This window comes from Mastomys coucha, unplaced genomic scaffold (genome assembly GCF_008632895.1).
Source record: "Mastomys coucha isolate ucsf_1 unplaced genomic scaffold, UCSF_Mcou_1 pScaffold19, whole genome shotgun sequence".
In the NCBI taxonomy this organism is placed as follows: Eukaryota; Metazoa; Chordata; class Mammalia; order Rodentia; family Muridae; genus Mastomys; species Mastomys coucha.
Window position 1 is genome coordinate 10,581,396 of NW_022196901.1, and position 23,639 is coordinate 10,605,034.

Consider the following 23,639-nt stretch of genomic DNA (forward strand, 5'->3'; position numbering starts at 1 on the left):
TCTCTTTCTGCCACCTTGTCTCTTCCTTTCCCAATAAACCTCTTACACGTGGAACTGTTTGGTCTAGTGTGCTGTGTTCAGACACAAGCTGCTATTCTTACACATCATTTGATGCCAAAACCTGGGAACTCAGCGGTACTGTCAACAGCCCTGCCCTACCACTGATGGGCAACCATGCTTGCTGTGAGTGGTCGCAATCGCAGCCAGCAGAGCAGGCCAGTCCTCCTGCTGCGACCCATTGCAACTTCTCCTGGGCCGGCTGTGTGAGTTGCTACAGGAATCATAGGTTTCCACCACATGACCTGCTGCTGTTGCTGCCACCACTGTAGGACATACAAACTTCTACCATGTGAGCTGTGCCACACTGGTCCATCTTGTGGGGCTAGCTTCTGCCTGGCCCACTACTACCCACTTAGTTCCATGTTTCTATTTACTAGTTCGCTAGAATTCTTGCACAGACACCTTTCAGGCGCAGCACTCTCTCTGCCACCGAGCTGCCATGGGGCCTGGGCCCTGCCCTGCCACCACGTTTGCGCTGGTCACTGTGCGCTGCCACAGGGGACCGCCACGCCGGACACTGGGCACCGGGTGGACAGGGGACAAAAAGAGGGAGGGCACAGAGACCTATGCCCGGCCAGAGTTTCTGTGCTCTGGGCAGCACAAGTATAAGTGTCTGCCTTCACATTCCGCTGGGGGGGGTCAATTTGGGTCACAGTCCTGGGGGGCGGGGAGGCAGAGATAACAAGACAGCTGCAGGGGTCCCTTGGCCTCCCGAAAGCCAGGGACATAAGTTCCAGCCTCTAGACATTGCAGGTGGCTCTGGATGTAGCAGAAAGCAGCAGTGTCACTGTCCTGTGCTTGAGCAGGGCCTTGAGTTCTCAGTCTGGCTTCACAGCCGCAAACGCTGAGGTTAGGTCATCACTGCTCATCTAGTTAAAAGGATGCAATGCGTAATCATAATCGTAAGATATTTTATTATAGAAAAATGAGAAAAGAGACCAGCCATGACCATGTGAAGAGAAGAAAGGAGAAGAGGGAAAGGAGAAGAAGGAAAGAGAAGAAGAGAGAAAAGGGGGACGGGAGGAGGACGACGACGACAGAAGAAGAGAGGAAAGAGGGCAAGAGAGGAAGAGAGTAAGAAAGATGAGAGGGGCAAACCACCCCTTATATTGTGCGGCTGGGCTACCTATCTGTGTGGGGCGGGGCATACCTGGCTGTGCTCAGGTGACCCGGGTAGGGTCCAGCTAGAATGCTGGGAGCTTGGGGCATTGTCTATGTGATAGAACACACCTCTCCTGCGGGGGGAAGGGGGGCAGTTGTGGGGAGTTGTGACTGAAACAGGAGCCAGGGACTCAGGAGGCGTGGCCAAACACCTGTCCCATGCAGGCAGAAATTGGCACCCATCGGGTCTCCAGGGTTCCAGACTTGTTCTCGACCAGGACCAGGTTGCCTGAACAGACTACTGCCCCACAGACACCAGCTTATTAATTGGTGGGGTCGGTCAACAGGAGGGCCCCTAGTTTCCCTGAGAGGGCCTGGCCAGCTTTTTCTGGGGGCTAAGGGGTTGGCATTTTATAGCCACACCTCCCAGCTGACATAAGAGTTAGGACACTGACCCTTTGGTTGACCATTCCCTCGAAAGCAGCTCTCATTCCCTTCCCCCTCCAGGCTTTTGCAGCTGTATAAAAAGCCCTGGATCTAGGGTAGAGCCTGTAGAAAGCTACGGTAAATCGCGGCTTACTGTGTAGCCTCTAAGGGGCCCTCATGATGACTTGAGTCTCTAGTCTAGCTGATTTCTTTTTGGTTGTTGGATTGTACAAATAAAACAATGTCCCTCCCCCATGGGTGCTGCATGTCTTTGAACATACCTCCAGGCACCCCACTGGGATGTCCCCTTGAAAATCTCAAATCTTTGAAGCTAACACCTGGCTTCAAGGCATCAAAATTATACTCTGCAAAAGGTCTGGATCCAGTACCAGCTATATAATTGTTCCAAACGGCCACTTAATGCTACTCTAGATCCATCTATTTTAAGGGGTCTTAATACATACTGCCAGCGAACTGGTAAATGGAAAGAGGTCCCCTATGTCCAAGCATTCACCTATCTTCGCTCCAATCCCTCCATGTGCTCCTCTTGTTTCCCAACCCAACTTCTCTTAGCCATAAAACCTACATAACCTCCACCAGATGACACTAAAATGCTAGATTCAGCTAACGAACCATCTTCTTTCCATCGCAGACCTGTTTCCACACTACTGAAAACCCAAGCTGCTGCCTCAGCTTCTCCTTCTCACCAGGATACCCAAAACCTGCTAGCTCTACCTCTCCAGATCTCTCCCCTTCTTTTGTACCAGCTGCAGGTTGCTCCAAACACCCTACATTGGCAGCTACCAATGTATTATAGAGTTTCAATACATTACTCAGTCTTGCAGCTTGACTTTCCGTGATGTACATATGATACTTATTAATAACTTACTTCCTGAGGAATGAAGGCGAGTATGGGAGCAAGCAAGAACACATGCAGATGAAATTCATCAAACAGATAGAGAATATCCAATTAGATCGGAGACAGTGCCTGACCAGGATCCTCGATGGAGTTATAATTAAGCCAGAGACAGGTTTATTTCATGCATTCTTGCTGGTCTTAGAAAAGTGGACTTAAAGCCAGTAAATTTGGAAAAACTCCAAGAGGTTGTCCAGGACAATTCTCAATTTTTAGAATGCCTCACAAAGGCTTTATTACAGCTTACCAATCTGGACCCTGAAAACCCAGAAGGTAAACAACTTCTCATGACCTACTTCTTTTCCCAAAACTACCATGACATAAAAGCTAAACTTAAAAAGCTGGAGAGGGGACCCCAAACTCCACAGGCAGAAGTTTTAGCGCTGTCCTTCAAAGTGTACCAAGGGAGAGATGAGAAAGTATGCAAACAAAAATACCATATGCTGGCAAAGGCTGTCCGACCAGCACCAGCAACCGCCCTGGACTCATCATCTTCTAAGACTCAGAGACCACCAAGTACCTGCTACAAATATGGTCAACAAGATCATTGGGCAAAAGCCTGCTCTAACTTCTGCAAGCTAAGGGGGCCATGCCCAGGGTGCCATCAAGAAGGACATTGGGCTGTTGATTGCCCTCATGTTACACAGAACAGAGGGACATCACTCCTAGATAACCCTCCAGCTGATCTCCTAAGCTTGGCTATGGCCGACTTGAGGAGGCCTGAGCTCCCCTGACCCGACCACTGCCATCACTAGCAGGGAGACCTGGGTAGATATCATCTCCTTCCTCTTGGACATTGGAGCCACTTACTCAGTCCTGATGACGTTTTGGGGACCCACTTCTTCTTCTTGTTTTCCTATTGTCTGGGCAAGAGGACAGCCTTACTTCCCTCACCAGACCCCACCACTTAGTTGCATTTTTAGGGATGTATCTCTCACCCATTCCTTTTTGGTAGTGCCAACATGTCCTGTTCCCTTATTGGGAAAGGATCTTCTAGCTAGGCTGGGAGCCTCTATTTCCTTCCCCCCCATTCACCTAAACCCAGGCTCGCCAGCAGTTCCTCTGCTCCTTCTTCTAGCCAGCCAACCTACTAACACTATATTTCTTCCTTTACCAGATTCTCAGGTAGATCCCAGAGTCTTGGATGTCCAGAGACCCTCTATGGCTAAACACCATTCTCCTGTTGTCATCCAGTTACTGGACTCTACCAAATACATAACCCAAGCTCAATAACCTCTCTCTTTCCAGAGTCTAAGGGGATTCCTTAGACTATCATTCCTAGCCTCTTGAGAAAAATACTTCTTTGCCTTACCTCTTCCCCCTTTAACACCCCTACAAAAGCAGTTAAGATAAAGGCAATAATAGTACCTATAGCCTGGTTCAAGACCTCAAGCACATTAATTCTGCAGTGATTTCCTCTCCATCCTGTTGTAGCTACACTTACACACTTCTTTCCACTATCCCCTCAGGAATTCCCATTTCTCAGACCTAGATCTCAAGGATGCATTTTTCTCTATCCCTCTAGATGCTCAGTCAACAAACATATGTGCCTTTCCTGGACAGATCCTAATGCCCACATTTCTATCCAACTTACCTGGACAGTTCTACTTCATGGATTCTAGGACAGGCCCAGGCTTCTGAATTGCTATCTGTCTCTCCCTAAATCTAAGATTATACTTTATGTAGATGATGTCCTTTTCTGTAGCCCCTCTCGAGAAATTAGCCAAACTGACACCTCTGCTCTTCTAAATTTTCTTTTCAGTGGAGGGCACAGGGTCTCACCTTCTAAAGTCCAACTGTCCACCCCTCAGGTAACCTATTACCCCAACCCATAAAGCTTAGAAAGAAAGAATCTGATTCAGTCTTTAAGTGTTTGTTCTACAAAGGAAGAGATTTTATCATTCCTAGGAATAGCTAGTTTTTCTGTGTTTTTTTTTTTCTTTTTTAGGTCTTCTTTTTTTATTAGATATTTTCTTTATTTACATTTCAAATGATAACCTTTCTTCCAGTTCTGCTGCCAACAAAAAGAACCCTATTCCCTCCCCCTTCCCCTGCTCACCAACCCACCCTCTTCTGCTTCTTGGCCCTGGCATTCCCCTACACTGGGGCATAGAGCTTTCAGAGGACCAAGGGCCTCTCCTCCCATTGATGACCAACTAGCCCATCCTCTGTTACATATGAAGCTGGAGCCCAGAGTTCCACTATGTGTAATCTTTGGTTGGTAGTTTAGTCCCTGGGAGCTCTGGGGATACTGGTTAGATCATATTGTTGTTCCTCTTATGGGGCTGCAAACCCCTTCATCTCCTTGGGTCCTTTCTCTACCTCCTTCATTGGGGACCCTCTGCTTAGTCCAACGGATGGCTGTGAGCCTCTACTTCTGTATTAGTCTAACATTAGCAGAGCCTCTCAGGAAACAGCTATATCCTGTCAGCCTGCACTTGCTGGCATCCACAATAGTATCTGGGTTTGGTGTTTCTATATGGGAAGGATCCCCAGGTGGAGCAGTCTTTGATTTTGCTCTTTTCAGTCTCTGCTCCATATTTTGTCTCTGCAACTCCTTCCATGGGTATTTTGATCCCCCTTCTAAGAAGGATCGAAGTATCCACACTTTGGTATTCCTTCTTCTTGAGTTTCTTGTGTTTTGTGGATTATATCTTGGGTATTCTGAGCTTCTGGGATAATAACTACTTATCAGTAAGTGCATACCATGTCTGTTCTTTTGTGATTGGGTTACCTCACTCAGCATGATATCCTCCAGATCCATCCATTTCCATAAGAATTTCATAAATTCATTGTTTTTAATAGCTTAGTAATATTCCATTGTATAAATGTACCAAATTTTCTGTATCCATTCCTCTGTTGAGGGACATCTGGGTTTTTTCTAGCTTCTGGCTATTATAAATAAGGCTGCTATGAACATAGTGGAGTATGTATCCTTATTACATGTTGGAGCATCTTCTGGGTATATGCCCAGAAGTGATATTGCTGGGTCCTCCAGAAGTTCTATATCCAATTTTCTGAGGAACTGCCAAACTGATTTCCAGAATCAAACTGGTTATACCAGCTTGCATTCCCACCAGCAATGGAGGAGTGTTCCTCTTTCTCCACAATCTCTCCAGCATCTGCTGTCACCTGAGATTTTGATCCTAGCCATTCTGACTGGTGTGAGGTGGAATCTCAGGGCTGTTTTGATTTGCATTTTCCTGATGACTAAATATATTGAACATTTCTTTACTTGCTTCTCAGTCATTTGGTATTCCTCTGTTGAGAATTCTTGTTTAGCTCTGTATCCCATTTTTAATAGGGTTATTCGATTATCTGGAGTCTAACTTCTTGAGTTCTTTCTATATGTTTTATATTAGCCCTCTATTGGATGTAAGATTGGTAAAGATCTTTTCCTAATCTGTTGGTTGTCATTTTGTATTATTGACAGTGTCCTTTGCCTTATTTTTTGCAATATGGCAAATTATTGCTTTGCAATTTTATGAGTTTCCATTTGTCAATTCTTGATCTTATAGCATAAGCTATAGATGTTCTGTTCAGGTAAATTTCTCCTGTGCCCAAGTGCCTGAGGCTCTTCACTACTTCCTTTTCTATTAGTTTCAGTGTATCTGGTTTTATGTGGAGGTCCTTGATCTGCTTGAACTTGAGCTTTGTACAAGGAGATAAGAATGGATCAATTTACATTCTTCTACCTGCTGACAGCCAATTGAGCCAGCACCATTTGTTGAAAAATGCTATCTTTTTTCTACTGGATGTTTTTAGCTCCTTTGTCAAAGATCAAGTGACCATAAGTGTGTGGCTTCAATTCTGGGATTTCAATTCTATTCTATTGATCCACCTGCTGGTCACTATACCAATACCATGCAGGGATTTTTTTTGTTTTTGTTTTTTTGTTTTTTATCACAATTGCTCTGTAACACAGCTTGAGGTCAGGGATGGTGATTCCACCAGAAGTTCTTTTATTGTTGAGAATAGTTTTTGCTACCCTAGGTTTTTTATTATTCCAGATGACTCTGAAAATTGCTGTTTCTAGCTCTGAAGAATTGAGTTGGAATTTTGATGGAGATTGCATTGAATCTATAAATTGTTTTCAGCAAGATGGCCATTTTTACTGTATTAATCCTGTCAATCCAAGAGCATGGAAAATCTTTCCATCTTCTGAGATCTTCTTCGATTTCCTTCTTCAGAGCCTTGAAGTTCTTGTCATATAGATCTTTCACTTGCTTAGAGTCACACCAAGGTATTTTATATTATTTGTGACTATTGTGAAGGATATTGTTTACCTAATTTCTATCTCAGGCTGTTTATCCTTTGTGTAAGGGAAGGCCACTGATTTGCTTGAATTAATTTTATATCCAGCTACATTGTTGAAGTTTTTTTTATCAGGTTTAGGAGTTCTCTGGTGGAACTTTTGGGATCACTTAAGTATACGATCATATGAATAAATAGTGATAATTTGACTTCTTCCTTTCCAATTTGTATCCCTTTGATCTCCTTTTGTTGTCTAATTGCTCTGGCTAGGAATTCAAGTTCAATATTGAATAGGTAGGGAGAGAGTGCCTTGCCTTGAATATGTAAGGTAGCATTGCCTAGTCCCTGATTTTAGCTTCAAGTTTCTCTCCATTTTGTTTGATGTTGACTACTGGTTTGCTGTATATTGCTTTTACTATGTTTAGTTATGGGCCTCTGAATTCCTGATCTTTTGAAGACTTTTATCATGAAGGGGTGTTGGATTTTGTCAAATGCTTTCTCAGCATCCAATGAAGTGATCATATGGTTTTTTCATTGACTTCGTTTACATAGTGGATTACATTGATGGATTTCTGTATATTGAACCATTCCTGCATCCTTGGGATGAAATCTACTTGATCATGATGGATGATCATTTTGATGTCCTCTTGAATTTGGTTTGTGAGAATTTTATTGAGTATTTTTGCATTGATATTCATAAGAGGAAATTGGTCTGAAGTTCTCCTTCTTCATTGGGTCTTTTTGTGTTTTAGGTATCAGAGTAATTGTAGCTTCAGACAATGAATTGGGTACAGTACCTTCTGTTTCTATTTTGTGGAATAGTTTGAGCAGTATTAGTATTAGGTCTTCTTCAAAGGTCTGATAAAACTCTGCACTGGTCCTGGGCTTTTTTTGGTTGGGGGACAATGGGTGTTTCTATTTCCTTAGGAGATATGGTACTGTTTAGATCATTTATCTGATCTTGATTTAACTTTAGTCCTTTGTATCTGTTTAGAAAATTGTCCATTCCATCCAGATTTTCCAGTTTTGTTGACTATAGCCTTTTGTAGTAGCATCTGATGATTTTTTGGATTTCCTCAGTTTCTGTTATGTCTCCCTTTTCATTTCTGATTTTATTAATTAGGATACTGTCTCTGTGCCCTCTAGTTAGTGGCTAAGGGTTTATCAATTTTGTTGATTTTCTCAAAGAACCATCTCCTGGTTTGGTTGATTCTTTGTATAGTTCTTTTTGTCTCCACTTGGTTGATTTCAGCCCTGAGTTTGATTATTTCCTGCCCTTTACTCCTCTTGGGTGAATTTGCTTTTTTTGTTCTAGAGCTTTCAGATGTGATGTCAAACTTCTAGTTTATGCTCTCTCCAGTTCTTTTGAGGCAATCAGAGCTATGTGTTTTCCTCATAGGGCTGCTTTCCTTGTGTCCCATAAGATTGGTTATCTTGTGGGTTCATTTTCATTGAAATAAAATGTCTATAAAATGTCTTTAATTTCTTTCTTTATTTCTTCTTTGACCAAGTTATCATTGAGTAGAACATTGTTCAGCCTCCACATGTATGTGGGCTGTCTCTTGTTTATTTTTTTATTGAGAACCAGCCTTAGTCCGTGGTGATCTGATAGGATGCATGGAATTATTTCAATCTTCTTGTATCTGTTGAGGCCTGTTTTGTGACTGATTATATGGTCAGTTTTGAAGAAGGTACCATGAGGTGCTTAGAAGAAGGTATATCCTTTTGTTTTAGGATAAATGTTCTATAGATATGTTAAATCCATTGTGTTCATAACTTCTGTTAGTTTCACTATGTCTCTGTTTAGTTTCTGTCTCCATGATCTGTTCATTGCTGAGATTGGGGTGTTGAAGTCTCCCACTATTATTGTGTGCAGTGCAGTGTGTGCTTTAAGCTTTAGTAAAGTTTCTTTTATGAATATGAATACCCTTGCATTTGGAGCATAGAGGTTCAGAATTGAGAATTTATCTTGGCAGATTTTACCTTTGATGAGTACGAAGTGTTCATCCTTATCTTTTTTGATAACTTTAGGTTGAAAGTCAATTTTATTCGATATTAGAATGACTACTCCAGCATTTTTCTTGGGATCATTTGCTTGGAATATTGTTTTCCAGCCTTTTACTCTGAGGTAGTGTCTGTCTTTGTCACTGAGGTGGGTTTCCTGTATGTAGAAAAATGTTGGGTCCTGTTTACATAACCAGTCTGATAGTCTATGTCTTTTTATTGGAGAACAGAGTCCATTGATATTAACAGATATCAATGAAAAGTAATTGCTGAGTCCTGTTATTTTGTTGTTAGAGTTGGAATTCTGTTCATGTGGCTATTTTAGTTTTGTTGAAAGATTACTTCCTTGCTTTTTCTAGGATGTAATTTCCCTCCTTGTGTTGGAGTTTTCCATTTATTATCCTTTGAAGAGCTGGATTTTTGGAAAGATAAATTTTGTTTTATCATGGAATACCTTGGTTTCTCCATCTATGGTAATTGAGATTTTTGCTGGATATGGTAGCCTGGGCTGGCATTTGTGTTCTCTTAGGGTCTATATGACATCAGCCCAGAATCTTCTGGCTCTCATAGTCTCTGGTGAGAAGTCTGGTGTAAATCTGATAGGTCTACCTTTATATGTTACTTGACCTTTTTCCCTCACTGCTTTTAATATTCTTTCTTTGTTTTGTGCATTTGGTGTTTTGACTATTATGTGATGGAAGGAGTTTCTTTTCTGGTCCAAACTATTTGGAGTTCTGCAGGCTTCTTATATGTTCATGGGCATCTTTTTATGTAGGTTAGGGAAGTTTTTTCTTCTATAAATTTGTTGAAGCTATTTATTGGCCCTTTAAGCTGGAAATCTTCACTCTCTTCTATACCAATTTTCCTTAGGTTTGGTCTTCTCATTGTGTCCAGCACTTCTGAGAGACCAGCTCTTTTTTGGCAAGGCCCATGCACAGAGGGCTGTGGAATAACCCCATCTCCTAGATGCAGATGAATGCTGGAATGACCCTGGCCCAGCTGCTCTGCTGCTATTGCATCCTGGATGGCCAGCCTTAGAAATTCCCCAGAGAGAAAATGGAGATCTCACCTGAGACCCAGGGTCACAGCACTTCCTGGAGGCAAGCTCTCTGCTAGCAAGAATGGAATAGCTAGTTTTTTTTTTAGTTTGTGGGTTCCTTCCTTTCCCCTTCTTTCTCATCCCTTATATGAAGAAGCATTGGGTCCCACCCATGAACCTCTTCTCAAACCTATTACCAAGGTGTTTCAAAGGCTCCAACAGGCTCTTCTTATGGCCCCTGCTTTACATCTCCTTGACCTAACATGTCCTTTTTTCCTCTACCTAACTGAAAAAGAGGGATTTGCCCTTGGAATCTTAGGTCATCAACTGGGACACTCTTTTGCACCTGTAACATACTTGTCGAAAAAAACTAGCTCTAACAATCCAGGGATGAATACCTTATATCCGTATCTTAGCAGCTTCTGAACTCCTCATTTGAAAGTCAAAAGAACTAAGCTTTGGGTCACCTATAACTATCTTCTCTTCTCATAACTTGTCACAGCTCCTAACTTACAAAGGCTTACAAACTCTATCACCCTCCAGTGTTCTTTCTCTTCAGGTGGCTCTAATAGAAGACCCACACTCACCTTCCAATTATGTCCACCTCTTAATGTTTCCAATCTTCTCCCTCGACCTAATACTGACTATTCCCTATGTCACTCCTGCACTGAAACTTTAGAGGAACCATTACCTCATCCTTCACATATACAGGAGGGCATAATGCCCCAGGCATTCTAGACCTGGTATACAGTTGGAAGCTCCTTTTTACATGAAAGTGTCATAGTGTCAGACACTGAGGTGGTGGAGGCACAGGTCCTTCCTGCTCATACCAACAATCAACAGGCTGAACTAATAGTCCTTACCTGTGCCTTTCAACTAGCATGAGGAAAATCTATACAGATTCCAAATATGCTTTCCATATCTTCCTGTCCCATGCTTCTATCTAGAAGGAGCATAGGTTACTTACCACAAAAGGAGGATCAGTAACTAACGCAAACCAAATTATGGCCATGTTAAAGGACTCCCATCTCCCCACAGCTGTTGGGATTGTCCAGTGTAGATCCTACCACAAGGATGACTCTGTTGTCTCCAAGGGAAACAACCAAGCTGATGAATCAGCTAGCGTTGTGGCCCTTAGTGGCTTAGACTTGTATCATCCTCCCCAGTACTGAGGACTTAAACTTCTTAAAATCTATCACTGCTTCTTGGAACATCTACCAGATGTCTGACTCTAACTCAAGGTATCATAGCACCCCTTTTCCTACTCATCAGGCTAAAGGTTCCCTTCCTGGAACTGACTGACAACTTGACTTTATCCACATGCCCACTATCAGGTGTGCCAAGTACCTCCTGGTTTTGGTGTACACCTTCTTGGGGGTAGTTAGAGGTATTTCACACAACTAACAAAAGGGCTCAGACAGTCTCTGATCTCCTCCTCTGAGAGATCATCCCCTAGTTTGGTGTCCCAGCCTCTCTCCAATCAGACAATGGCCCCGAATTTAGTTCCCAAGTTTCTCAAATCCTATCCAAAGACCTAGATATCACCTGGCATTTCCACATTCCCTACCACCCTCAATCTTCAGGTAAGGTAGAAAGAACGAACTTCACCTTGATTGGGTAAAACTCCTACCTCTGGCTCTTTTCAAGTTATGAGCTCTCCCCAAGCAACCTCTCCTCATCTTACCTTTTGAACTCATATATAGACATCCAGTCCTAATTCTTGGTCTTTCACCTAAATGTTCTCCCCTTCCAAACCATGTACTCACCCCATTACTTTGCCACCTCCATTCTCTCCTATGGAACTTTGCTGGTGGCACCATCTACCGTGGTCACACACTGTCTCCTGTTCACTGCCTGTCAACATTGGAGACCAAGCCCTTCTATCCTCTCCAGGTCATAGGCCCTCACCTCCCTCACCCAAATGGCACTGTCCTTTTATGGACAATGCAGTGTTAAGCTCCAGAAGACTTTGAGGCCATCCACCTTGTCCCCAAGCCCAGAAAATGAGACTCCACTCCAGCATCCAAGATCTCACTGGATTAGATATGGGTTTCTCATCCTCTCCCTGCTGTTCATTTCCATCCAGGGTAGCCCTTACATCTGGAGATTTGAGGCTCAAGAAACCCCTACAGATAATAGTCTTTCCAAATAAGGTCAGGGAATTGCTCCATAGTTAGATGCCAGGAACTGATCCAAATTGCTATCATCCCTGTATGTGTTATCCCATCTAAATATTATGATCTCTATACTTGCTTTCTCTTTGACAAGACAGAAGATTATTGTAGAAAATGGGCAGATGAATATGGGGGCTGCCCATATTGGTCTTGTAAGATACATATGCTAGGATCACAACCAATCATTTCTTCTATCAATACTCCAAGACACTCTTTTTCTACATACAAGACCTATGAGATTCCAGGTGGGAGACAGTAGTTTTTGGTAAGCTCTACCATAAAAATCAGCTCAGGTCCCGAGCAAGTACCATCCAGATCCAGAGAAAATATGTCTCAATTGCCCAACCCCTAGATGTCGGAAAAGTAGGGGAGATAATCAAACACTCTTCCCTCTTTGACGTCACCCCTCATAAATGGCACTAACTTGTCATTTTGCCTTTTGCTTCAGACCTTGACCTCAGTATACCAACTCTTTAATGTCACCAGGCTTGGACTCTTTAAAGATTGCTGATTATGTGTACTCCCCGGAACTAACAATTGTCACTTATAGTATTCCGGGTGATACTGCCAAGTAACCTTACCTCACCCTTGGTCAGCTGCCCTACTCCAATGTTGCCATGACTCCATACCTTACCTCTGTCCTTCTCTTTGGCATGGCAAACTGTTTTAAGACCTCCAGGACTTGATCTGTAGGAATGCTGAGCTCCCTAGACTGCAATAGAACCATATCCCTTGATGTACCATCTCTGCCACAATGTCTTGCAGTCCAAAACACATCAATTCTTTGAAGCACTCAGGCATATCATCGCCTACCCACCAGCTGGTCAGGAGTTTGCACGTTGGTACTCCTTTTCCCTGAACTGGGAGTAATCCAGAGAAACGAACCCCTGCCAATCCCAGTTGTAGATATGATAGCTGCCCAATATAAGAGGGCAGTCCAAGTTGTGCCACTCTTGGTTGCTACAGGAATAGCCATACAAGTTGGTACTGAAGTTGCAGGGATAACAAGTTCAATGACCCAATATAATACATTCACTTCCCAGTTTAGAAGCCATCTTCAAGAAATGACTGAAACTGTGCTTACTATCCCAAAACAGATCAATTCTTTGTCAGCCATGGTGCTTTAGAACTGATGGGGACTAGATGTCCTGACAGCTAAAGAAGGTGGTGTTTGCCTGTTTCTCCAAGAATAATACTGTTTCTACGTCAACCAATCTGGGATAGTAAGAAATAAAATCCAGGAGCTACAGTCAGACATAAAATTTTCAGGCACTGTGAGACCTCCAGTTCTGGAATTTTTGAAAATCCTATATAGAAGTGGATATTCCCTGATGTAACACCTCTCCTAGTCATCTTCCTGGTGTTATTTACTCCCTGCCTCATTAATCTTCTTTCTACATTCCTTCAATGACATACAAAAAAAATTCTACTATTCATCAGCTCCTGTTACAGGATTACGAGCTGCTGCCCACAGAAGAGCCGCTGTCCACAGAGGAACCTGATGGGAACATTTACGGAGCAGATCCTGATGGTGAAAGCCAACTACACCCCAAAATTGAAGACACCTTAGGCAGCGGGAAGCAGCTTTAGAGACACAATGCCCTCATTCCCTTTTCACCATTGACTTCCCCCTCCCTCTTTCTTTCCTTCTCTTTACAATAAAAAGAAGGGAGGTAAGTAGGCATCAGGACCACTGTGACATCATATAGGTGGGCCCCACAGACCTGGTGCCAAGGCAACAGCCACATATTCCCAGAATCCACTTGGCCCACCTTTACCACCTTTATGTACTCATACATAAAGCCCCCTCCCCTGATCTCTCTCTATCTCTATCTCTCTTCCCCCATCTCTTTCTGCCACTTTGTCTCTCTCTCTCTCTCTCAATGAACCTCTTACACGTGGAATTGTTTTGGCCTAATGTGATGTGTTCAGGCGCAAGCCACTATTCTAATACATCATACTGAAGCTTCCTCTGAGATGATGGCTCAAGATTACCTAACATTAAGAGTATGGTGAACATTTCTGATTTTTCCAGCCTGGCATCCTTTCCCTCTATTTCAGTTTTGCTTTCCATAATGGATATAATTGGACAGAACCATCAGTTAAAGTGCTCTGGCCTTTCCTATCCTTGATAGAACAAGGGACCGAAGACCAATCACATGGCCTGCACCTTAACAGATTGTCACAATAAAAACGATAGAACATGGGACCCAAGACCAATCACATGGCCTGCACCTTAACAGATTGTCACAATGAAAACAGATTGTTAAATATCCAAACTGGTTTCTGTGGTCTCAGCTCCCTTTGTTTGGTGAATTGTCTTGTCAGTATTCAAGAAATTCACTTTTTGTCTTTAAATTTCCAAATACTGCTATCTAGCAATGTAATTTTCCACAGCACCTAAGTTTTTTTAATATCCCATACAACTATTAAATAAGTTTTACTGAAGAGCCAGAAATAGCTTATGGTAAAATGACAATATATATTACCATCTTAAACTAGAACCTTTTCCTAACAAAGTATGTCATTGAACATTTAGTTGAGAAGACAGACATGAAAGTTTTAGTTTTGCATTCTCTTCAGGAGCTATGAAGAAACTGGATGGTAACTCAGCAATCATTGCATTCTATGAAAAGGAAACTTCCACCCCGAAGATTCCAGAAGAGTGATTCAACATCTTGGGAATTTATATGGACTGATCATTGAAGTCTTACAGAAATATCTAAAATCACAGCTAAAATGGTTGTTTTAGTCATACAGTTGTAAACATTTCTTTATACATTGGCTTATTTATTCATGTGTTTTAAATAATTAAAAAAAAAAAAGCAAAAAAGAAACAATGCCAGTTAATGATTTCCAAAAAGGAAAATGTGGATTTACTTCGAAATATGTTCTATATAGGTATATGGGTTTCTTTCTGGGTTTTTGATTATCAGCCAACCTGATTTTATGCCAGCTGTGCAGTATTTATTGCTATTGCTCTATACTACAATGTGATATCAGGGATGATGATTCTTTTATTATGCAGTATTGTCATCACTATCCTGGGTTTTTTTTTTTTCCATATGAAATTGAGAATTGCTCTTTTAAGGTTTGTAAAGAATTGTGTTGAAATTTTGATGGATACATTGAGGTGTTGTCTGCCTAATTCCTTTCTTATCCTATTTATTGTTTAAAACATGTTATGTATGAATACATTATGCAATAGCACTTGTTATTGTTGTCTTAAAGGATAAAAAGTTTGATAAACTCTTTATGACCATAAAGCTAACCATGCATGTACAGTGTGGTGGTTTGAATGAGAATGGCCCCATAGACTCATATATTTGAATGGTTGTTTCCCAGTTGGTGGAACTGTTTGGGAAGGATTATGTAGTCTTGTTGGAGTAGGTGTGGCCTTGGTCGAGGAGGTGTGTCACTGAAAGTTGTATTTGAGGTTTCAAAATTCATACTAGGGCCAGTCCTCTTCCTCCCTGTACCTCGTGGTTGTTGCCTTAACATGTATGATCTCAGATATGGTTTTAGTTCCTAACATGCTTCTTCCTCAATGGTCAGGGACTCACTCTCTGAATTAAGTGCTTTCTTATATAAGTCACTTGGGTCATGGTATCTTTTCATAGCAATAAATAATTAACTAGGATATATATGTACATATACATATGTAGATGTGTACTAATCAAAACATTCATTTACTGAGAACCCAAATGACACAAATATAATTATGAATGAATCATGTGATATTATAGGCTTACATATGCCAAGGGGTGCTAAAAACGAACCAATGGAGAATAGTCTTGTAACTGCTCCTTGTTACTGCACATTTTACCTGTTTCTTTTGTGCCCTGGGACTTTTAGCACACTGCTCTGCTGCCTTGACGCTTGTTCTCCACCTGTAAGCCATCTAATCCATCATTGTCTCCCCAGTTTCAACCAAAGCTGATGATTTCCTTAACAAAGACTTTTCCTCCATGCTCAGATCTAACCCACATACCACCATTCTGGGCTTCATTACATCCTTAATTTTCCTTTTTTAACATGATCTTAATCTAAAAGATTCCAGAAAGCAAATGTCTTATCTGTCTTGATTTTTATTAGATGTTCACACAAATTAATGATATATCAAATGGATTTTTTAAAACTTTTGTTGTGGTTATCTGTTGATTTTATGTCAACATAACCTTCTATATGATTAAAATTTCTTTAAAGTGTGTACAGTTTCCAGCTACTATAATTGTGTAAAATCTGTCTAACATGTAAACAATATTTTGCATTCCTTCACTCAAAGTAGTAAATAAGTGACGTTTTTTAAAAAAAAAAAAATGTAAACTAGCAAAACCTGTCCTTGGGGTAAAAGTTAGTGTTATTGGAAGAAATAAAACATCCTTGCTCACTAAGTGTTAATGTGGCCTAAAATGTTACTCTTAGCGATGTTGCAGACTAGAAAATATTAAATTTTGAATTTGCAAAACTTTCTTGAGGAAAAACTAAGTTGTTTGTAAAATAAAAAAGCTTCCACAGGATCTATGTATTTTTGGTAAGACTGTTTTCTGTTTTCTTATTTTATACTTTGGCAAAAATAATGTAGTTCTATATCAACACACATGAGTAAATGTTAGAGCAAAAAAATTAAAACATGATAATTGAGACCCTTTACCATTTCTGGGTAGAAAACAAAAATATATTCAAATTTCTAGAGTAGACTAAAAACTTGTACGTTGTCCTCTTTTGCATAGTGTATAGTCTTTTATTCTTTTATTGATTTTAAAAATTGATTTAGATCCCAATCAAGGCTTCTCTGTTATAGAATATTTGATTATTCTACACAGAAAACCTAACTGTTAGCAAAATATAAAAGCTTAAATAGATGTAAGATGCAGTTAGGTATGTCCTGAAGAGGTGCAGTTTGGTGTGCTTCTAAAGCCCCAGAGATAAAAATGCTAAAGAGTGGAAAGTCCCTGCCTAAGGAAGTTGCTTGTGGGAGTTCTGTGGGATTTGCACTATGACTGGAGGCGAAGTCAGCTGGGTAGCCTTGAGCTGCTCCTCCAGAAGGTGAAGTACTCCCGCTCCTGGAAGAACTCTGGGTTAAGAGATGAGGATTCTCTCTCTGGGCTCGCCAAGAACCACCAAGAAGCAGCTGGCAGGGTACAGGTCAAACAGGACTCTAGGAAAGAAAGCTAAGGAAACTTCTTGGGTTTGGAGGCGCTCAAGAGAAAGGTGATCTGGCCCCGCAGAATGACAGGATAGAAAGGGATTTCTAAAGGGTTAGCAGTTTAATTGTAGGATCAGGCTTGTGAATGTTAAAAAAAAAAAAAAAAAAAAAAAGAGGGCATCAGATCTCATTATGGGTGGTTGTGAGCCACCATGTGGTTCCTGGAATTTGAACTCAGGACCTTTGGAAGAACAGTCAGTGCTCTTACTTGCTGAGCCATCTCGCCAGCCCTGTTTACTCCAATTCTTAAGAGACAGCAAACATACATTTTTTTCTTAACATTGCAAAAGAATTCAGAGATCTTTGTGCTTTTATTAAGCACAAACCATAAGTTAGTTGACCCTGCCTTGAAATTACCATTTCTACTACCCCAGGCCTAACCTCCTCCCTTGGTCCTAGGCTGACCTAGAACTCAGGAATCTGCCTGCCTGAGTATCTTTCTGACAATCTGGCTCATTAATGCAGCTACCTTTATTCTCTTTAGACTCACAAAGCCGCCTCATAATTCAGTTCATCCTTACATTTTGCATAGTTGAGAAATTATGTAGTTTTGAGCTCATGTATCTAGAGTTCTTTCCCATAGCCTTAAGGATTGTCCTGAAGGTCCCAACATTTACCATTTTGCTGAAACCTTAGCTACACCTTTGCTACATGGACACACGCTGTCTCAGATTATAACAGGCTTCAGAGCACTAGAACTGGGCCGATATCAGCCTTCTATGCTACTTTCGTAAACTATTTTGTCCACTTCCCTGTGGTGACCCCTGAGATATCACTTGACATGTTCCTCCTGGGCCTTTCCATCAGGCCAGCTGTCATGGCCACACCCTCACCATACATGCTACCCCATGGCAACTTCCTTCTTTCCCCTCACTCTCCTCATGGTCCCTGCCTGAGACTCCATGTTCAGGAACCTTCACTCCACACCCCATCTCTTCTGCCCAGCCCAGGTTGTAGGCAACTTTATTAACTAGCTAGGGATAACTTGGGAGGCAAGGTTCCACAGTATCATTTGGTGTCTGTGAGGATCTACTCCTCGGGGGCAACCAGATCTTAGGGGCCAGTGTTTAGCATTTGAATATATAGCAGCGCCAAGCCCACCCAGTACACACATGACGGTGCAGCTTAGTTCTACTTAATGCTTTCATCACGATCCTGTATCCAGGGAACAAAGGTTGGAAAAAGAAGTGCAGTCTAGACTGTGGAAAGTTCTGATTCCTGTGCACAACAATTGCTCTTTCTGAGGAAACTGGAAGCATTGAAACTTTCGTGACACAGAACACAAAATGTGACATTTTAGAGAGTTAATTGTACAATTGTTTTCAATAGATAGGTGAAAGTGGAGGACGAGATAGCCAGTTACCACGTGATAGGTGATAGATATCAAGTGCCTACATGCTGAAAGCATGGAACAGCTTTGCTTTATTAGCCTCAAACTTCAAAAGAGATGAATATTATAAGTAGATTTAAATAAAATAATTTTGTTTGTACTTTAGGTTTTGGCAAATAATTTAAGCTAAGCTTACAAAGCAAGATGACTAATAATGGAGCAGGTAAGCACTGAATTAAATCCTACTAAAATGTAAACAGATTTCCTAAGACTTCCTCAAGCCCACTTCAGTGAATTCATCATTTAATTTTGAAAAAGCACTTACATAGGTATCCATTACCGAGTAACAATGTTTTGATTAAGCGCTAAATTTACCCACTTAGCACATTTTAGGAATCTGATTTACAATAATTTACCAATATAATATGATTAATCCTTATTGACTTGCCCTCACTGTAACAGTGATTGGTAACATGGAGCCTATCAAAATATAAATACACATATACAACCAGTTAATGGCAACACTATGGATGGATCCTTTTATTGGTATTATTATGGCATAACATAAGCACAGGTGAATCACAGCTGAGATTTATATTAATAACCTGAGAACACCAGGTCATCTCACTTATAGTCAGTCAGTAACAAAGGAATTCTACTCAGGCAGCACTGCCTGGGAATGAGGCATTGTAATCCAAACCAAGAATGCTGGAAGTACAAGGAGACCAGGATGGCAGCATGGGCAAGCCCTTGACTCAAACCCACAGTGACCACATAGGACAGAAGGAGGATCTTTTTGTCCCAGCTTCTGAGATAAAAAGATAATGTATGGCGACTTTACAGAAATTCGTGTTAAGCTGGTTATTTCATGAGAAATCCATTTTGGCTTGTTTGTCTGTTCATGAGTAATGCAACTGCATCTAAATTTAGCTGTTCCATGGAACTGAATCCCACATATTAAATAATAGCTGGCATCTATTGACATGTCTAGAAAAAAAGCTGGTTAATATACTCAGTCTCTGTTAGATGCAATATGACAATTTGAGAAATATGACATATTTGAGAAAGATCAGCTATTTATGCAAATTGGCCTTTCTAATATATATTGGTTTCCCTAATGAAAATTTTCTGTTTACCTGTGGTTTGACTGCACAAATCAAGTAGATTTAAAAGGCTTACGATCCTAGTACGCACAGTGGCCATAACCAGCAGCAGCTCATTATACACGGATGCCAACTTAAAGGAAAATACCTGTCTAAACAGCTGTTTCCTGCTGTGCCGAGAGTCTTCTTAAAGGGTGCTTCTCATATTAACACAGAAATGACTGATGTCCATAAAATCAGTTCTCATGTTTGGATGGCAGTGGATAAACTTACCAGACAAGTATCAAAAGCTTGCAAGCTACCGTTTCTGCAGCTCATTATACAGTGTGGTTTGACACCCAGAACGGCGAAGGCTCTTCCTTCCTAATTTGGACCTCACCAGAGTTGATTTACAACAAAATCCTAAAGTTTGTTTGGAGAGCGGCTCAATCGTGCTTACAGTCAGGTTAGCTGGACACACTTGTAAACAATAGTATGCATCTAGAGAAAAGCTGATTTTTGAAATGCCTTTGAATTATTTTTAATAGATTCAGAAGGAAGAAAATGAACTTCAGAAGATTAAATTAAAAAAAAAAAGATTGTTGATAAGCTTTACAGTTCAAAAAAGGCTGTCAGATCTCCTGGAACTGGAATGTCAGATGATTGTTAGTCACCAAGTAGGTACAGGGAATGGAACCTGAGGCCTTTGCCATAGCAACAAGTACACTTAACAACTCTCTAGCTCTGAGCTAGTGTCTATTTAAAAACTATTCTACTTCTACAGTTTGCAGAAAAGTTTTGTTCTGTGTCTAAACAATGTCTAAGAAAACATTGAAAAGGAAAATAAATAATAGAAACAACTTAGCTATATTTAATTTAGTGTGTCTGTGTTTCTACACATATGTAATCAAGCATTTGGGCATTTGTCCTTCATAATGGCAAACAACTCACTTCATGGATTCACTCTCTCAATTGATTTCCTCATGAAATAACTAAAGAAATAAATGGGCACCATGATGATGGTAACAGTGCCCGGATCCCTAAGTTGCTGTTGATTTGTTTAACTTGTCTGAATTCCATGATAACAGTTTTGTATTTAAAGAGTAGCATTACAAAATTGCATGTAGAGTCACTGTAAGAGTTTACTGACAATAACAAACCATGGATGACTTGGAACCTAACATCTAAACTTGGAGATTTCTCCATGTGCCTACATTATTTGCCTTCTGTATTAGTCAGGGCAGTCATTCGTCTCTAGAGTCACAGAACTTATGGAATGTCTCCACATATTAAGGGAATTTATTGTGATGACTTATAGTCTGTAGTCCAATTTACCCAACAATGAACAGCTGTGGATGGGAAGTCCAAGAATCTTGTACTTGTTCAGTCTCACTAGGCTAGTTGTTTAAGCTGGTCTTCTGTAGAAGTAGGTTCCCACAGATGTGCTGGCAAGTACAAGCGGTCGAAGAGTGAGTCTTCCTTCTTCCAGTGTCCTTATGCAGGCCTCCAGCAGAAGGTGTGGTCCAGATTAAAGGTGTGTACCAACATGCCTGGATCTGGGGCTTGCTTTGTCCCAGGCTGATGTTGAACTCAGAAATCAAGGAATATATTACTTCGCCAGGGCCGAAGCTTTTCACAGCCACTATGCCTCAAGATCTCCATGCCAAGATCCAGGTCAGAAACTTGTGTCTCCCAGCCTCAAGATCTGGTTCACAGGTGTGCCCTCCAATTCTGGATTGTAGTTCATTCCAGATAGAGTTAATAGCCAGAAATAGCCATTATACCTTCTAACATACATGATACTTGCCCTTCTCGGCACTAAAGCAGAACAGAGAACAGAGGGGATGAGTATATCAAGCACTGGGAAAGGAAACTCATCTGACAACCAGAATCCTCAGTTCAGTCCTGGAAATAAGAGTTGTCACATCTGAGTAGGAAATATCCCCAAAGGCTCATATGTTAAAAGCTTGCCTGCCACCTGATAGGTTTTTGAGAAATGACTGCATCATGAAGGCTCTGACATAATTGATGATTAATCTGCTGATTGATTCATAAATTGATGACATTATTGAGACACTATGGGAGCTAGGAGATTGAGATGGGTTGAAGGAAATAGCTCATTGGCTCTACGCCTTTGAAGGACATATCTTGTTCCCAACCCTCTCCCCTGATTACTCTCCCCCATCTCCTCTCACTAGACTCTCAGCCATTCTCTCCCCTCTTCCTCCTGGATCCTCCCCCACCACCACTTCCTCTCCCTTCCACCTCTCCCTTCTCTCCACTGACTTTCTTCCTAGATGCCATTAGCTGAGCTGTTCTGTTCTATGGCATTTTTCATACCATAAAGTCTCTGACTTGCTATTGATCACAAAACAGTAGAATCGACTTGTCACAGAAAGAGATCTCTGAAACCATCAGTAGCAGTAATCTTTCCTCTCTTACCCTGTTCCTGTCAGCTATTTTTCATAGGTGGCATAAAAATCCAAATAACACAATAACTAACAAAAACAAGTTATTCCTCATATCTTGCTTTTTCTTCTCTATTTATAAAAGTAGGAGTTATATATTATATATTATATTCTTTAAGTTCATCTAGTTCTATAATTTATTATTCTAAATTATAAGAAAGTATTGAGTAGTTCAGCAGTATTTGTTACAGCTATAAAGCACAATTGCTGAAAATTTGAAGACAATTGCAATAGTCTACTGATGACTGGCTTAGGAATTTTTTAAACACATAATTCTAAGAAAATTATTTTTCACATGTGGCAAGAAGCAGGCTGTTACACTTCTACAAAATTTAGTCTATTCTAAAGAGCATTTCCTTCCTTTATTCCCCATGGATATTATTATATGAAAATGTTATCTAAGAATCCTTTAGTAACCTGAACTTATCAAGGCCAACTGGACTGAACAAGATGTTGAAAATGGCAAAAGGAAGACAGAAGGAAGAGGAGGGAGGGAAGGAGAGGGGAGGGGAGGGGAGGGGAGGGGTGAGGAGGAATTTAGGTAAATGATGAGACTCACTTTTCTTAACACTGAAACTTTTCTAGTATTTAATGTCATATTATTTGAAATAACAAAGTCCATTGCTCAACAAAATTCTTCTTTTCTTCTATAACTTCACAGGAAGCCCCTTCCCTGCCATATTTGGTCTTATCTTTCCTGTAAGATACCAGTGAAGTCCAGCATGACATGGACACTGTTCAAACAGCAGCAGCTCAAACTGTGTCTTGGGCCTAGTGGATACTCACTATACAATTCCTAATTCAACAAGGTGAGACAAAATAAATGCCTCAAAGAGATAACAGTAAGTTAAAGGACATTTAAAAATATGGAAGCTGTTACAATCCTTTGAAATATGTTAATATGCTTTTTTCTTTCATATTTTGGTGCCATATCCTCATCTCAATCAATCAACTGTTTTCTTTGTAAACAAACAAACACAAACAATGAAACAAAACAAAAACAAAAACAAAAACAAACCCAAAAACTAGCCTTTGAGTTCTTAAAAGGAAAAGAATGAATAGTTCAGTTTCAGGAAAGGAAAGGACACTTTATTTTTTGTCTTGCAAGACAATTGTCTAAAGTCTCGTTGAAGTTTTTGAAGAAAAAAAAATCTACTTTGGTCTGCATCAAGCTAGAGAAGCATTCTGAACATTCTTCCCCCACCTACAGGGGGGTCTGAGATAAGGAGTTCTCTGGGCTGCAAAGAGAAGTAAGGAATCCTGAAAGAGGATGCTGACGGGGAAGTCTCCCATGGGATTCTCCGGAGAATGAGAGGAAGGCAATGTCTAGACAGAGAGACCCAGGGTAAAGGGAGAGCAGCCAGAAGAGTAGGTATCTATGAGTCTTTTATGTGGAATACGTGGAATTAAGAATTTAGTAGTATGTCACAAAGGACCTTCCCTATCTCTTCTGAGTAGAAGCTTTATGAGAGAAACCAAAACATAACAGAATCTACAAGAATCCAGATAATAGACTATTATTGTCAAAAATATATTCTTCCAAAATCTCAGTTTTGAACTTGAGCAACCATACTCA

General features: G+C 40.8%; 1 long non-coding RNA gene across 1 annotated transcript; it reads left to right on the forward strand.

Annotated features, from left to right (window-relative positions):
• The first annotated feature begins 21,124 nt into the window (after nucleotides 1-21,124).
• LOC116097404 lies at nucleotides 21,125-22,903 on the forward strand. Its single transcript, XR_004121404.1, has 2 exons — nucleotides 21,125-21,269; nucleotides 22,725-22,903. It is a non-coding gene; the product is annotated as an uncharacterized LOC116097404 (long non-coding RNA).
• Nucleotides 22,904-23,639: the final 736 nt, after the last annotated feature.